This window comes from Zootermopsis nevadensis, unplaced genomic scaffold (genome assembly GCF_977971745.1).
Source record: "Zootermopsis nevadensis isolate Lab colony 2312 unplaced genomic scaffold, Znev_1.0 Znev_ptg000023l, whole genome shotgun sequence".
Lineage (NCBI taxonomy): Eukaryota > Metazoa > Arthropoda > Insecta > Blattodea > Termopsidae > Zootermopsis > Zootermopsis nevadensis.
This window is the reverse complement of record NW_028259155.1, coordinates 3,538,210-3,554,787: the sequence shown is the minus strand read 5'-3', so window position 1 is coordinate 3,554,787 and position 16,578 is coordinate 3,538,210. Positions and strand designations below refer to the sequence as shown.

Here is a 16,578-nt window from a genome sequence, read left to right as displayed (position 1 = left end):
ACTGTATGATGACTGATCCCCTGACCCCACCCACTGTTTCCTATTGGCCCGCTGCCCAACAGGAACACGTGCCCAGAGAGCTAACTGGGAATTAATGATGTGCAGACACGACTTCACAGGGACACCATGGTGAGAATCACTCATCACATCAAACACTGATGATGGAAGCACTGAATATTAAATATTCAAGCATAGCTCATTGCTACGTAAGACATCATTTCGCCTTGACCTCGTGAAGCTTAAAATCATTTTTCGTAAAACTATAGCCTGAGTTACAAAAACGCAGGTTATGTGTAGCATTTGAAGTCGCAGCTTGGATCTTGCTGACGTGTTTAGTGGGCGGATAGTGTGCAGTTTGTTCTGCTAAGCGGTCATAGATGGCTACAGTGTAGCTTTTTCAGAGTAGCCGGTTACCGTAATATTATTCAGAGTCGCTGTTAGATGGTAGCAATGTCAAAATCCCGTCTCCTGACTCTCTTCCTTTGTACATGTTTAACGTGAAATCGATTCTATCTGGGTAACTCCATCAATGAAAATCAAGATTATCTTAGCCTTCCACACGGCGTTGTGTTCCGTGACTGGTAGTCTGCTGTGGAATGGCCGTCACGTTGGTTGCGTGAAGAGACTGCGCGCGAATTGAGTGAAGGTAATTCGAGGGACAGCCGCTTCACAGACGTAGTATATTCGTAAGTAATCTCTTCATCTGCTTTATTATTAGTGCCTTGAGAAAGTGTTTCTTAAACTGAACCGTGTGTTCTAATTTCATGGAGAGACAATTGGCCCTGTCATACGATGAATAATGATAACGTGGTTATTAATTGTATCAAGATTAAGAACTGGTTATCGCGTTCTTTTATTTTATCTGGTGTTATAATTAAAGCAGCTGTCTTTCACATAGCAAAAAATACCACCTGTACTTTTCATTAAGGCAGAATAATTAATTGGAAATGTGATTTGCATTGTTACTTTCGTGAGTCGGTAGCATATTTACTGCGGCCTTAATTAAACTGTGATTTTCTTGAATTTTCTATAAAGTTAGGAGTAACGTATCCGATTATGTGATGGTCCCATTCTTCCCAATTATACTCATTATTGTCAGCAGCAGGTTTGGTGAGTTGGTAAGGGTACTGCCCATCCTAAAATACGAGCCCTAAATAGTTGAATTAAGCTTGTTCCTAGGAAAACCACTGGTAATTTGTCTCCCTGTTGAGATTTTAAAGTGGAACGTACCGGTCAACGCGACATTCGGTGTTTATTTTTGCAGTTTTATCCGTAATTTGGCAAGCGAAGTGATCGGGGAAGGGGGGAAACTTTTAAGTGTGTTGAGTAGTTCCTAATCCCTCGACATTAAAACAGATTTCGTTACGTCCAACGAAGACATTAAAAACACGGAATATAATACTAATTCTAGAACATTGTATGTTCTTTAAAGAAAGCTATAATAACATTTTAATCCGTGATATCAGACTATTTCCAACTACGAAAGTTACTTATAAAACATTTTGTAACCTGTGATATATAGTCGAGCACAATTTCATATGACCATCTTTGGTTGTTAAGGGTTACCATCGTTAATCCGAAAGTTGTGCCAACCCTGGTTAGGTTTAGTTTGTGCTAATGCCGATCCAAACTGAAGTTCATGTGGTTGCCATGTTGGTGTCAATAGATGATTGGAAATTAAAAGCGCGTGGCGCAGAGATGGCGTAATGTACGCGGCACGTTTAATTAACAATCGTCTACTGGCGTCCGTCCGAAGTTCTTGGGCTGGAAATGGAAAATCTGTCACATTAGAGAAACAAATCTCGCGACAAGTGTTTCTTGGGTCATTAAACCAGCACAGAAGATTGAGCTGTTTGTTTAATAACGTTGTTCTTTGTATTTTTTTAAAGGTCATTGTCTTTCACAATTCTAAACGTACGAGTAAATGATATTCTCTCCTTTAATAAACTAACACTTCTTTATAAAAAGAGGTATTAACTATTTTACGTAGATAATTAGTTATAAGTTAAATTTATTGTAATACTAATAGTCCTTTAGACACAACGTTGGGGGGCCAGTACACGGTTCTTCTTGTATTTAGTTAAATTTCAGCATATCGGAAAATAATGTCAGATAAAAATTGTAGATTATAATCATGTATATCTTTTTATACTATATATGGCGGGATGGTATAACTTTAATTTTCCCTTTGTGCCATCGTAAATGGTATTTATTCAGAAATGGCATATGACCATAGTAGGCATCTATGGTCAAATATAAATTTTATTAAATATGCAAAAATTACTATAGAGTTACATATTTTTTTAAATTTCTGTCTAACACGACTTTTACCTTGAAAACTTACATTTTACTGTCGGGTTTTAAAGTCAGTAGCAGGCATGACACTTAACGCGACATAAAAATAACAATTTTGTAGAATATTTTTGAGTGAAGCAATTAAGTGAGCTTGTATCTAGCAACAATACGAAAACATTTTCGGGCGCTCGAAGAACTGTCTTAGCTCAATTGCTTATGCTGGAATTATATATCTTCTTATTTGCCTTATACGCACACGAATACCAACTGTTCATGATGGAATGACAAATTATTTTGCCTTCAAAAACATTATGATAAATAGATCATTGAGTTGTCGTCGGTAATAAAGCGATATAATATTAAAATAACTCAGAAAATATCATAATTACGTAAAATATTAAACTGAAAACTATAATAATTCAATTCAATTAATTTATTTAATAATAATAATAATAATAATGACAATGGTAACTGTACTTAAATATATACACTAAATAATTCACATAGGCCTATTCAGGTAAATGACACAAGTCCACTTTAACAGTAAATACAGAAATACGATAATGTAATTAACGTTTGCCTTCGGCAGATAACTGCATTTGTAACATATAACGTAGTTAGGTGCAGTGAATCCATATTATACACTAAGCTTTCTGTATTTTTCCACATCAGTGAGTTAAACAGTGCCAGGCTTTTGTGTGGGCACATTTAATTACAAATAAACAAGATGTTTATACGAGTCTTTAAATTAAACTCGGTCTGCTCTCTGTCATAAAACACGTTTCTCTGGAAATATAATTTTAATTTATAGTTTTCTTAATTACATGTTTAATAAGATGAGAAACGGACATCCCGCAATTATATTATCGGAAATCGTTAAGTGAATTTCCTTTGGATTGTGTTTATGGTTTTCTGCCCCGAGACTTGGCCACGAGATGGAAGAGAGGTTGGATATTTTATTTATATTAACTTTAATTAGTGTTCTGTCTGACGACAGGTCCATATGAACAGGATCCTTCAATCCTTTTCTCGGACTGGGACCTGTTCATATACGTTCTTGGCAGATGATCCAGAAGTGGTTTGCCATTGCCTTCTTCTGTGTGTGAATGGAGTAATTGTTGGAATGCCACGGAGGAAAACTCCGTGTTGCCTAGACCACGGCCTTGCCCAACACAAGTTATAAATTCGGGCACCGCCGGGAATCGAACCCGAGACCCACGACTTGAATTTATTTTTCCTACCGATTAAATATGAATAGGACGTTTATTTAGTCTGTGAAAGTAATGTAAAGCTACATAAACATTTTGGATAAAAAGAATGTGTTGTCACCCCTCCATATTCTCAAATTCACCTTTTTCTGTATAGATCCCTGCATTACGTTATCACTAATTGTCTTTGAAAAATTTCCCGTGCTGTATCTTCCGGAGATCCTCAGCGTCTGACTTACCGCTCCTTTAAGGTCGACCGAGCTTGTAGATGTCTGTTCTACCGGCAACATTCGCAAAGTTTAACTCTTTTTTTTTTGTATTTTCCGTTCATCTATGCCTCTCGTACGGAAGTCAAAGCAATGTCGAATATTAATGAAAGCGCTGTGAAAAGAGAAAAAATACATACTTCTGATACATTTAATCGGAGGAAGAAGTGAGGTTATGGGATGGACCATTTAAACGACATTTACGGATAGCTTCACTGACACTTCTGATGTAAACACGCTTAAGATTAGTGTAATAAAGCGCATTATATGTCTTCTTGTTTTACTTGTCTGTCTGCCTGTCTTTAATTAAGCGTAAAGTTGATAATCCATTCTCAACAAAACTTCGAAAAGTGTTTCTTACTGGTAAAATATTAATGCCGTGCCGGTCTCAACATTCCTGCGAGTCCCCTGTGCAGCAACTTCTCTGGCTCCAATGTGAAGCATGTTGTCTAAAGGAAATATTGCAGGCGTTTCAGTTTTTTTCTAGACTTTATCCATTGTTTTGTTTAAAATTTCAAAATAATACCACGACGTTTCGGGAACTGGTTCTGTTCCTGTCTTCAGGTGAAAATACCTATTCTACTGGGTCCGGTGGAAGGGGATAATTCCAGTTCCTGGTAGAGGCGGAACATTTAGGTGTTTGGCGGTGAATCGTGAACTTCCAGCCGGGAGCCGCCAAGTGACAGTTGCGTTCAACTTTGTCAGTGAACGCATCATATTTTTCCTGGCTACTTTGCTCGGAAGCACTTCGAATTTATTGTTACAGACTTAAAAATATTTTAAAGTCAGTCTAAATTTACAACATTTTGAAAATATACACAACGTTTACGACTCTGTTTTTGAGAGATGTCCGTTGTAACGGGGCCGAATTCGTGGCACCATAAAAAAAAAGGATGCCAGATACATAGGTAACTCAGTGGCAGTATTTAATATGGAAATCAATTCAGATAATTAGTAATCGCAATTCTGGTTGAAACATTGATAATTGTTTCATTTCCGCTAGATCGTCTCTCTCTGTCTCCTGCTATTATTTTGTTTTGAAGTAACAGCAGTTAGACCACATATGTTTTTATCGACTTGTTATTTTATCGACTTTGATCCTAACTCGCACGAGATGGATCGATTGAAGGTGTTTGACAAGTTACTTTTATCTCGCCGCTTTCGTTGTCGTAATTGGGTTACATATGTCTACCTATCGATAAGTAGTTGTGCCGTATCGATTGTTTGGTGTTGGATAGGTCGAGGCCAGGGGTGCCAACATTTCTTCTGCTGGACTGATATCATTCTATTATGCTGGTTACAAGTGAGGTTAGGAGAGAAGAAAATAATGCAATGGAATAAATAATCATAAACAAATAAGAAAACAGAATAATTAAAGAATTGAAAGTCTGTATGTGATAGAACATGTCAAAAATAAACAAAGCATGGACTTAGGTTTTATATAGTTCCCTTTATTACAGAAAAGTAAAATTTAATTTGAAACATACGCAGAGTTATAACTACAAATATGTATGGGATACTTTCAGTTAATGGTTTGCGTACTTGCTTCATATTTGAAAGGTCCTAGGTCGATCCCGATCGTTGTCATTCACAATAAAGGAAAAAAGTGTCAGGATAATGACCAAAAGTCACCTGAAGATGGCAGTAGAACCAGCTATCGAAACGTCATATATATCAAACACATATCGGGCAATGGACAATTTCTAACAGTGTACCTGTAAGACATTTTCTTTAGTTTAACGTCTGTAGTTTTCGATATGTGGAGTCTTTTGCATGCCTAATGTATGTAAACAGCCCGTGACCTCCTCTACCCGATTCATTACTTTGAATAAATTGACAACTAAAGAGAAGGAGAGTAAAGGAAACAAATGACGGAAAAGAACGTAGTTCAAACGGAACAAGATGAAGCACACACGGGCCTAGTTCACACGTACTGACTGGCTAGTGGATCTTTCTGATTCTTACGATGTTTTTGTAGCAAAGTAAATGGAAATAGAACACCACAGTTAAATTAATTTGTGAGCAATAGCTTTAGAATCTGTCCGGCACAAGGATTGTAAGGTTTCTGTTTATCTTCTGCTTTGTTTCGGCTCTTTTAAACTGGTATCTTATCTTGTGAAATCCCCTTTTTAACGACGACCATGAAAAGTCGTTAACCACGCGATTAAAAGACAGATACGTATCTGTTATTTGTGGCCTGCTTCTAAAGTTAGTATTTATTGCGTTTATATCGCGAGAAGTAATTAGTTTTTCTCTAAAAATACTATCGAATAAGATAAATACATATAAAAGAATTGAAATTTTAACGGTGAATGAATGATATCACATTGTCCCTGATAATGGACACAGAGGGAGTCTACGAAACGTTGGTTTTTAACTTAGCATCGACACGGTTGATCGTCCGACAGGATTTTATAGCAAAGTGATTACAGTTGCTCAGTTTATGATGCTAAATTTATGTTAGTCCAATGCACAGTTAACTGAAAGTTAAATTCAGTTTACTGTCTTCCAGTCTGCCGGATGCTGTGGGCGAACGTTTGCGAAATTGCTTACCTAATGAAAATACTGGAGTTCAGAACACAAAGCTGAACTCTTATAAGCGAAATCTGAGGTTCAGTTCTCTGAATTTTGTGAGGAATTCTTATCATTTTTTCTACTTATACTGATATTTCTATACCCCATTTTTTATCCTCGTTTTATCCCTGTAATTCTATTCCACATTCTCATTTTATTATTCCCTCTTTTTCACAACCATCAGATCTACGTCTTATGTTTTAACTCTTACGTTAAATGCAGTAGTAGAAGGTCTCGTGGATATTTTAGGGTTTTTTTGTAACCGACAAGACCTCGTCTGAGAGTCTGGTCATTCAGTTTAAGATATCTAAGGACAAAACTACTTTTCAAGTACACATTCTCGAGTATCCATCCTCTCATTGCTACCAACATTATCTAATATATAAAGAAATATCTCAGCTGATAACTCTTTGTAAATTATAGTTGAATCCATTAGTACTACAGATGATGACGTCAACTGTCATTCATCAAAGATTGGAAACTGATGTCAAGAGGACGACAAGAGATTTTTTATAATTTCTGTGACGGCTTAAGGACACGTATGTTAACGGCCAGCTCAAAGGAGTAATTCTTAAGACAGACTTTTCTAACCCTGGCCGTGTACGTGGCTGAAAGGACCTGAGAAAGTTGTTAATCTGAGATTTTATTTTGGAAGGGCTGAAGTAACAAGTAAATAAACTACTTAGTACCGGCTGGGGTTCGAATAATATACATTATATTATTTATTTAGTGTTCTGTCTGACGACAGGTCCATATGAACAGGATCCTTCCATCCTTTTCTCGGACTGGGACCTGTTCATATACGTTCTTGGCAGATGATCCAGAAGTGGTTTGCCATTGCCTTCTTCTGTGTGTGAATTGGATGCCACGGAGAAACCGGGGAAGCCCCTGGAGGAAAACTCCGTGTTGCCTAGACCACGGCCTTGCCCAACAAAAGTTATAAATACCGAACATAAATTCTTTGTGGTACCAAAGAATTTGATAGTTTCCATAAATTCGCAGTTCATAAATCATCGTCATTGTGTAACAGTGTCAATATGCTTCATGGCAAGGGCGTATAATAAACTTCATAACCGTAGAATCGATAGCAAAGCCGTGTGAAGTGAAACACGTGTGTGTTTAGTGAGGTTAGGTTGGGCAGTCAACCGCTGCTGAGAAGCGACGTTACGTGTTCTAAAGATGGCGCTCATTCACACACAGCATACGTGTTAAAAGTAACTCCCCGCAGTGTGGATCATGGAAGGAACATAGTCGATTGTACATAACCATGCAATATTAGCAGTCATAAAACTTAGCTGTCTTTATAAAGAAACAGTCATTCGCAAATTTTTAGTAAGAAGTGACTTCATACACCAGAATTTAATTTTCGGTTCTTTAATCCATGTCTCGTTTTGCTGAACTTGATTACTAATTCTGACTGCTCTGATTAAAATAAAAAAAATAGCTTTCTACTCATTCTGTATTTATCCGATTAAGTGTAAATATTACGTATTCAAAAATCAAGGTGATAGTCACACATTACACCACGTGATCTCCGTCTATTCTAAGCAAAGTAACTAGCCTGGGTTTTAGGATTAAGGCATGTAGATTCGAGAAAAATAACAATACAATTAGGAAGTCTAAAAAAACGTTTTGGGCTTATATATAATCCCATATTAAGTTCAAGGACAGAAGTGCTACTGTCAGTGTATTTTATTAATTATTATGTAGGGTCAACGTTGAATTCTCTTTGCTGTAGGGAGGGGTTAAGAATCAAAATAGGCGTTGAAGATAAACTGTGTTAAAAATGGCGACAAAGAAAACGACTTTACGGAGCACAGATGAGATGAGAGAATGTAAAATCACAGGTGGCCAGCTCGTGTAATTAATTACGCAGAGAGAGGAAACTTACGAAGGTTAAGACTAGAATAAACATTGGCAGCGAGAATTTAAAATAGCAATAGAAGTTAGACAAGTAAATTACGTAGAATTATAACCGAACTAACTCATTGACGGTGGGTGTTTTTAAGATGTTAATTGTATTTCTTCTGTGGCCCTCGCGAAAGACTTAACAGGAAATATGCCCCCCCCCCCGGTTCCTGACTTCTTATCTAATACAATTCTGTCCATTCTACTAATTTCCTCTGTCTTGAGTCCAAGTTTTCCCTCACGAACTTGTTATCAAACGACTTGAATTCATGCATTTTTCTTAGAGTGACAGAACATGTACAAAGCATAAGTATAATCGATATAAATTCAAATGTAATATTCTAAATGCAATCCTTCGTCAGATGTCCATTTGAATTTATATCGATTATACACCTGAAGATGGTTCATTGAAAACCGAAACATGTCGTGAAAAAGATGACGCTCTAATTGTAAATCGAACATTTCGATAGAAAGAGCATCATTTTAATATATTTTAAATATTTTAAATATTGAATGTTAATTGTAGTAATAATATTTTAATATTTAATAAAATATTTTATTGTGATTAGACGGTTAAAATTAAACAATTATAATCATCACAATATGACGCAACATTATCATCTACTGTATTTATGAATAAAATTAATTATGGGGTACAGCTCCTGATGATGGCTATATACTAACCGAAATATGTAGTCTAAATAATAAGATAAAGATTTTAATGAAGTGAAGGTGTAGTGGGGACTTATGTGGAGTAACGGCGTTTAAAATAAGAAACTAATTAATTGATAACACGCGAGGATCCTGTATTAGACAATTTCATGATCAATTATTTCTCAGAAATTTTCAAGAGTTCGATGCCATTGTTTGTATTCTCATAAAATAACAAAAATGACTCAGACTTTTAGGCCCACTTATTGACTTTTTTTGTCAATTGTGAATAATTGTCTTCATTTGAATACTTTCGATAAAATAAATTTGGAACAAGGTCTGTGGGTTTTAAAAGTGAATGCCACATCGTTGAGTTCAGGCTAACGACATCCTGTGGTATGGTTGCGTATATAAAGATAGCCACCAGCTCTCGTATGCCATTAGCTGATAAATGGCCAGTTCATCGTCTAAACCATATTTCGCCCGAGGGTTTTATACCATCAGACGGGAGGCTGAATCTCAGAACATTTGTCACGTCACGGTATGCAGCCAGAAATACACGAACAAGCCAGACGTAAATGTGGCTGACAATGGACGAAACTGTGCGGATATTGCGAGGCTGTTCTGGTATTTATGCTTTAGAGCGAGGGACAGAGAACAGTTTCCGATGGTAATAGCTAAAGCACGTGATAAAGAATTTTACCAGATGCTCCAGTGTTCCGGGCCAGATACTTTAAGATTTTAAGGAGTTTTAAACAAGTCTTCGCCAGTTTAACGCCTGTTAATATGATCTTACCTTATGATTTAACAGTAATTCAAAGGGTATGTTACGAATTGTTACAAGGAAAGACTAGCGAGAATTATAAACTAATAATCTCACTGTTTATTTATGTACATAATTCCCATTAATATTTACGCATTTACCCTGCATTGCAAACTCTTATCATATTTGCCATATTTATATTGTAATATGTGCAGAATGTAGCTGCTCAATATTTGACCATTTATTAAAATATTTGTTCGTAATAATTTTTCTGTTCACTGCAGTTGTTGTAAAAGAATATATTTAATGTCTTTGTATTTTCGGGCAGCCCAAAAACTTGGATCAAGATTTCGAATCCCGTTCTAGGAATATAAGTACGCGCTGTTCTGCCTTCTGTGTTATTAAGTTGGTAAAGGCAAGACCTGAATCCAAATTTATAATGGTTCGTTGTTTCAAAATTGGTTACGTTTCTAAACACAGCAGAGATTCTGTTCTGTGATAGGCGAAGAATATTTTGTGGTTTCATTTACTCTAATGACACACCGCGATGTCCAGTTAATTTAGTTTAAATTTGATATCAGTTCTCTGGATGCAACATGATTTTCCTAATATTAAAATTAGACCGACAGAGGACGTGCCTGAAAGGTCTGAGGAAAATCACGGACATCTTTTGTAGACCTATACATATTCGTTCTTCAATACTTTAACGTTAAAATAAAGGCAGTCGAAGGTTATAATTTTGTAAATAATTAATCTTGAAGCTTTTAGGGAGGGTTCGAACTTTTTTAAAGCACCATTATCATATGAGTTTGCTTGTATTGGCACTAAACAGAATTCAGCAACCATTTTCCGCAGAGTGCCTGTTCTATTAAAAGGTCAGCATGTTTAATCGTTGTGCTAAGAAGCGAGCTTTTCTGATAGTTTATTTGCCTATTTTCCTCCTTAATATTCCTAAATAGGGGTCACAAAACCAGCATAGGTTAAACAGTTTAATTTAAACATAGGTTGTTTATATCCTGTAGATAAATAAAAGTATTCAGGGTAATGCAATTTTAAAATTCAGCGAAAATTATCCTCGTTTTATAGGTATACGTTATTATTATTAATATTAATATTAATATTATATCAGTGTTTTACTAGGTGGATTATTTGTTTTTATTTATATTTCTTCATTTATTTTTCTTTGTGTATAATATTGTTTCTATTTTTGGTTTGCCTGTATTTGGCTGTTATATTTAATACTATACATGTATATGTTTAGTTAATCTGTTTGTGTAATATTTTTCATTATTATTTTATTATTATTGTATGTAATATCAGTGTTTGCCTGCTATTGGCTTCTTGCTGTAGGCAAACACGTAAATAAATTAATTGAATTGAATTGAATAAATTAATTGAATTGAATATTTCTAAAACGTAATGCATGAAATTATGAAAAGTTTTTTAACAACTTAAACTCTGACGTATTAGATGACAAGGCATCGCGTCGATGAATCATGAGGAAGTTTTTCAGCGGAAACTGTTGACATTGGATTACCAAACAAGAAGCTGAGAGACTTCAATAATATCAACACTTCGCTTTCACCCAAAACATTTCCTCTTGTTTTGTTTCGCCGTAGCTGCAAATAAGATCCATAACATCTAATGTTAACATGTATGATATATTTTTAGGATTCGAGTCTTTTATTTAAATCGATTAGTCGGAATATATCGTTGTTATGTTCAGTATTATTACGTACTGTGTTCTAGAATACTTTGCTATGCCTATTTAATCACGTATTAACCATTTTTTTATCTTTGTAATCAATTTTCTTGTACTGACTTTGTAATTGACTCGAGTAACTGTTATCACTTTAAATACGGAACTGGTTTGACTTGAATCATCCACAAAAATTAGTTTAATTATATTATGTGATTTATGGCCAGTTCAATATTCTTCAAGTTATTTTGTGAGATTTTATATTTTTTCGCATGCGATTATGAAGATGAATATTTTTAGGCTGTTACCCTATGTAGTCTGGTAGATTTTTACGAACGTTTCAGGGGTGGTAACTGTCTCTGTCATCAAGACAACGAGGAAGCCGCAAAGCGAATGTACTTAGCATATTTATTTAACTACAACATTACTTGGAATCAGCAGTATTTCCTTGCTACTTAAAGTTTTTACATTACACTGTTTTATCCACGGAATTTTCCGTTAAATGTGTTCAGCATCGGTCCATCTTCCCCCCCCCCCCCCCCCTGCTTCTTGTATAAATGTATAGTTGGTTGTTTTAAAATAGAAATTTTGGCTCAATTCCCGTTTAGAATCCTACCTAAGAGATTTTTTCAGCCATCTAGCTTTGCCCTCACTCCCTCCTTCCGTTCACTGTTGGATGTACCACAATTGTCTTCCTTTGATCGTCATCTGTTTCTGTATATCGTTACTAGCTCTGTGCAATAGTGGCTGAAGTGACGGTCAGAATTCTCTGTTACGTAATCTCTGTACCGAGCGATAAATTTCAATTAAACTTTGTTCCACGTTGTGGGTTTAACGTGAGAGCAGTGACATATGGTCATTTGTGGACGTTTTTGTGTTATGCAACACGTGAAAATATAGAGAAAAAAAAGATTTTAGTTTCTTACAGCGATTAACGTCAACATGACGACAGTGCGAACTTCTGAAGTGGGAGTGACGCCATTAAAACAATTGTAAAGCGGGAAATAGAAACATGGCGGCAGGCGAAGTTATCTAGTCCCTTCAGGTTTTATGACCAAAATATTTATTCCCATGCGTGTTAATTCTCATTTAAATGACGTTTCAATAACTTTTAGTTCAGGATTAAATAGTCATAAAAACTGATTAATGATCCCGTATTCAAAAACTAATCTCAAGTTTGAATTACTTGTTTATTAGTAATCTACTCTGTTTATTTTATTCGAAGGATATCACATTTTTGTATTCTTCGACAGATATAATTAGAGGATGAGATGGGCAGGGCATGTAGCCCGCATGTGTGAGAAGAGGAATACATACAGGGTTTTGGTGGGCAAACCATAAGGAAAGAGTCCATCAGGTAGACCTGGACGTAGATGGGAGGAATTTTTTTAAATGGATCTCAGAGAAATAGGATGGGGGTGTTGTGGACTGGATTCATCTGGCACAGGATAAGGACCGATGGCGGGCTCTTGTGAATACGGCAATGAACATTCGGTTTGCATAAGATGTTGGGAATTTCTTGAATGGCTGAGCTACTGTTGGCTTCTCAGGAAGGGCTCAGCTGTATGGATTGTAAGTAAATGAGATATAACACATTTACTAATAGACTGGGATGGTTGTGGATAATTCAGTACTAAACATTTTATCTCCTGGTATTTAAACACTTCAGCGAAGTAAAACGCACACACAAAAAAAGGGAAATTTGTTTAGCTCTTAGAAGTTACAGAACTTCGCCCGCTATAAAATTCGGAAATAAATAAATTATAGGTAATGGGAAACTATTTGGGTGTCTGAGCGACCGTTACGAGCGGCTCGTAATTTTCGCGATGTAGATTTTGGCTACGCCATGATGAAAACGTGTACCTAAGGTTTTACTTCTAGACAGAAGCTCATTCCTGCTCTCGAATTCATTACCAGATGTGTTTTTAATTACTAACAGAGTCGCTATCAATTTTCTAGAGTTCTGGCATCAATCATAGGCCAAGTTGTTTGCGCTTACCAATACAGATGGCAGCATGCCATACGTCACACTTCAGAAAACACTTACTGCTTAACTAAAGGAATACAGACTTGGAGCTCAAATCTACCGCATCGTGTTATTATGATAAATTTGGAGTTCTTACTAAGCGAAGTAGTTAATTTTCAACCGTTACAAACCTCGTTTCACACAAACGCGCTAAAAATTACTGTCTGTAGTCCTTATTAAATGTAATTTGCGGTCATTTGATTAAACTTTTAGACCACGTCCGCTAATTATGACTGCAGATTTAAAATACACGTCTAAATGAAAATTTTTGCACATGCATTTCAACACGCTTTCAGAATTTCTTTCATTAATTGAACACAGCTAAACAACTTTGGTAGATTATAAAGTCTTTACGTATTATTTATTTTCGTTCTGTTTTATTTCCCGAATACACAATTATTTTCTGATCACGTTTATACTTACGACGAGACGCTTAATTTTCCACATTGGTAAACTGTGCCATCTTCAGGGAGATTCTTTAAGTTTTACAAATAACTTCTGACAAGTGACAGGCGATAAATGTGATTTGTTCCACGTGGAATCTGGATGCTGAAGCTAAATTCTGTTCGGGGAAGTTTTGTTACTTAATTTAATTAATTCGAGTGTTGTGTAAATCTTTACAAAACGTTTTGGTGGGATTATTACAGTTATTCATATTCACGTGGTAAATGGCTTTCGGACCAATACTCATACCAGGCAAGTTGATATAATGATAAAACTCATTCGGTTGAATTCGTAAGTTACAATTATTTTGTGTGTTAGTGAACTGGTTCAGTGAAAGTGTAGGCCTATAATTATGCTTTAAAAACTGTGTGTAAATACCAATTTACAATAAATTTCGATAATACATAGTTTACAAAAAGTGGTTTCCCTCTGGAAATATTTGGACAGTTAGTAGTATGATTGGATAAAAATTTTCTTGGATATTATCCATCGTCTAGTAAATATAAAACGTAAAACGACGTTTCGGAGATGGGACTCTATCTCCGTCTTCAGGTTCCTACACAGTTGGGCCCACTAGATAGAGCTAATCCCTATCTCCGGACAAAGTAAGTACTTCTAAAGCATCATGGTAACAATATATACCACTGCTTTAACAATTAGTAACTTTGTATTTTGTATTCATGGATTTTGTGTGATTTAAACAATAAACAGAGATTATTTTTTACTAAACAGCTTTAACCATTTGATATTTTTAATCGTGAAGTGTGAAGTTTTCTTTGCGGTAAGGACTCGATTCTTAAATATTCTTTAAACGAGCTTCGGCTTCAAAGAGGGGTTAATACATCACTTAGTTATTTAAAATGTGCGTTGTCTCGGGTAATTTAAGGATTTTTTGTAAAACTGAGATGGATCCGACTTCCGTTCTACGTAAACAGTGACTGATTAGACGTCCCGAACTTAAACGTCTTCCATAAAACGTGAGCGGCGGACTTAAAATCCACCTCGTTGAACCCCCAGAACCATATAAAATGAATCCTGTGGTCGAACATAACAAATTCAACCTTGAATCGGGCATGGCTACCCGGGGTGATTGAAAACAATGCCAGCACGTAATTAGGAGCATGGCCTGGGGGTCTCATCTATTACTCTAGCTCGATATATTAATAGCTCGCGTGAACAAGGGGAGTAAATAAAAAAGGAACAGTCAAACAGGAACATAATTTTAACGCCCAACGTCACAAACACTACTTAATTACCTTATTAATTATTATACCATGCAGTAATTTTGCTCGCCAATACGACCACTGCGTGTCTGTGGTATGAACGTGAGACTTATCAGCGATTTTAACCACTTCCGAAATTTGTCCTTTCCTTCCTTAACTACACCATATAATGACAGACGTTATTATATTTTGTCGGTAAAGTTAACTTTTATGTCCTATCACGTAGTTCACTTCATTGCAAAGAGATCTTAGTCGTATGGTTTAATTAATTTTATTGTATTTGAATTGAATAAAAATTTACTTGGATATTATTCATCGTATAGTAAATATAAAACGTAAAACGACGTTTTGGAGATAGGGATTAGCTCTATCTAGTGGGCCCAACTGTGTAGGAAACTGAAGACGGAGATAGAGTCCCATCTCCGAAACGTCGTTTTACGTTTTATATTTTATATTTTACTAGACGATGGATAATATTCAAGAAAATTTTTATATGTCCCATCTCCGAAACGTCGTTTTTACGTTTTATATTTACTAGACGATGGATAATATCCAAGAAAGGTCCCGAGATAGGGATTAGCTCTATCTAGTGGGCCCAACTGCGTAGGAACCTGAAGACGGAGATAGAGTCCCATCTCCGAAACGTCGTTTTACGTTTTATATTTACTAGACGATGGATAATATCCAAGAAAGGTCCGGAGATAGGGATTAGCTCTATCTAGTGGGCCCAACTGTGTAGGAAACTGAAGACGGAGATAGAGTCCCATCTCCGAAACGTCGTTTTACGTTTTATATTTTATATTTTACTAGACGATGGATAATATCCAAGTAAATTTTTATTCAATTGACTCTTCACCATCGTCAAGAAGTTTTAGATTTGTTATTGTATTTGATTTTACATGTTACATTTTAGTATAGGCAGTGTATAAAGTAGGGACACGTAATACAAACTATTTGTCTGTTTTCCTTTGTCTTACTAGTTTCTTAAACATTTACAAAATTCATTTGTTGAATAGACTGATTACTATTTTCGTTTTTATTCGTACAACATGGACTTTTCTGTGAAAACTTATTTTTATTCTGGATTTGTGTAAATATTTTGTGGAAAAATCCGCTGTAAGGAATTTTTCTCTTGATTAATTTCATGATTTATAACTACCTGTATGATCCACGGCATGTAGGTTAACCTCACCAGGCTGAACAGAGTCTTAAATTATTCAAGACTCTATAAATTAATTAAAGTCTTTGTACACGCTTTGCTCTGCAACTACCATTCTGTGTGTTCCCACAATACGTTATTAATCATTTGTAGTAAAGGCACACAGAGAATTTACATCGTATTCTTTGAAGGAAGAATTTATATATTTAAATACGTGTATGCGTGTCTTGAAGTGACAGGCCGAATAGTTCAGAATTTTTTTTCCAAATGTATAAAAATCGATTCCCGGTTCAATTTCGTGACTGGTCAATGATTCAGAATACCAAAAATTCAGAGTACAGTGGATTCCGGTTAATTGGGAC

General features: G+C 35.8%; 1 protein-coding gene across 1 annotated transcript in view; it reads left to right on the top strand.

Annotated features, from left to right (window-relative positions):
* Window positions 1-521: 521 nt before the first annotated feature.
* LOC110833019 (serine/threonine-protein kinase NIM1) overlaps window positions 522-16,578 on the top strand; it is a 38,783-nt gene continuing 22,726 nt past the window's right edge. The window contains exon 1 of the mRNA XM_022070583.2: window positions 522-686. The gene's annotated coding sequence lies outside the window, so the exon portion shown is untranslated. The remainder of the gene's footprint in view (window positions 687-16,578) is intronic.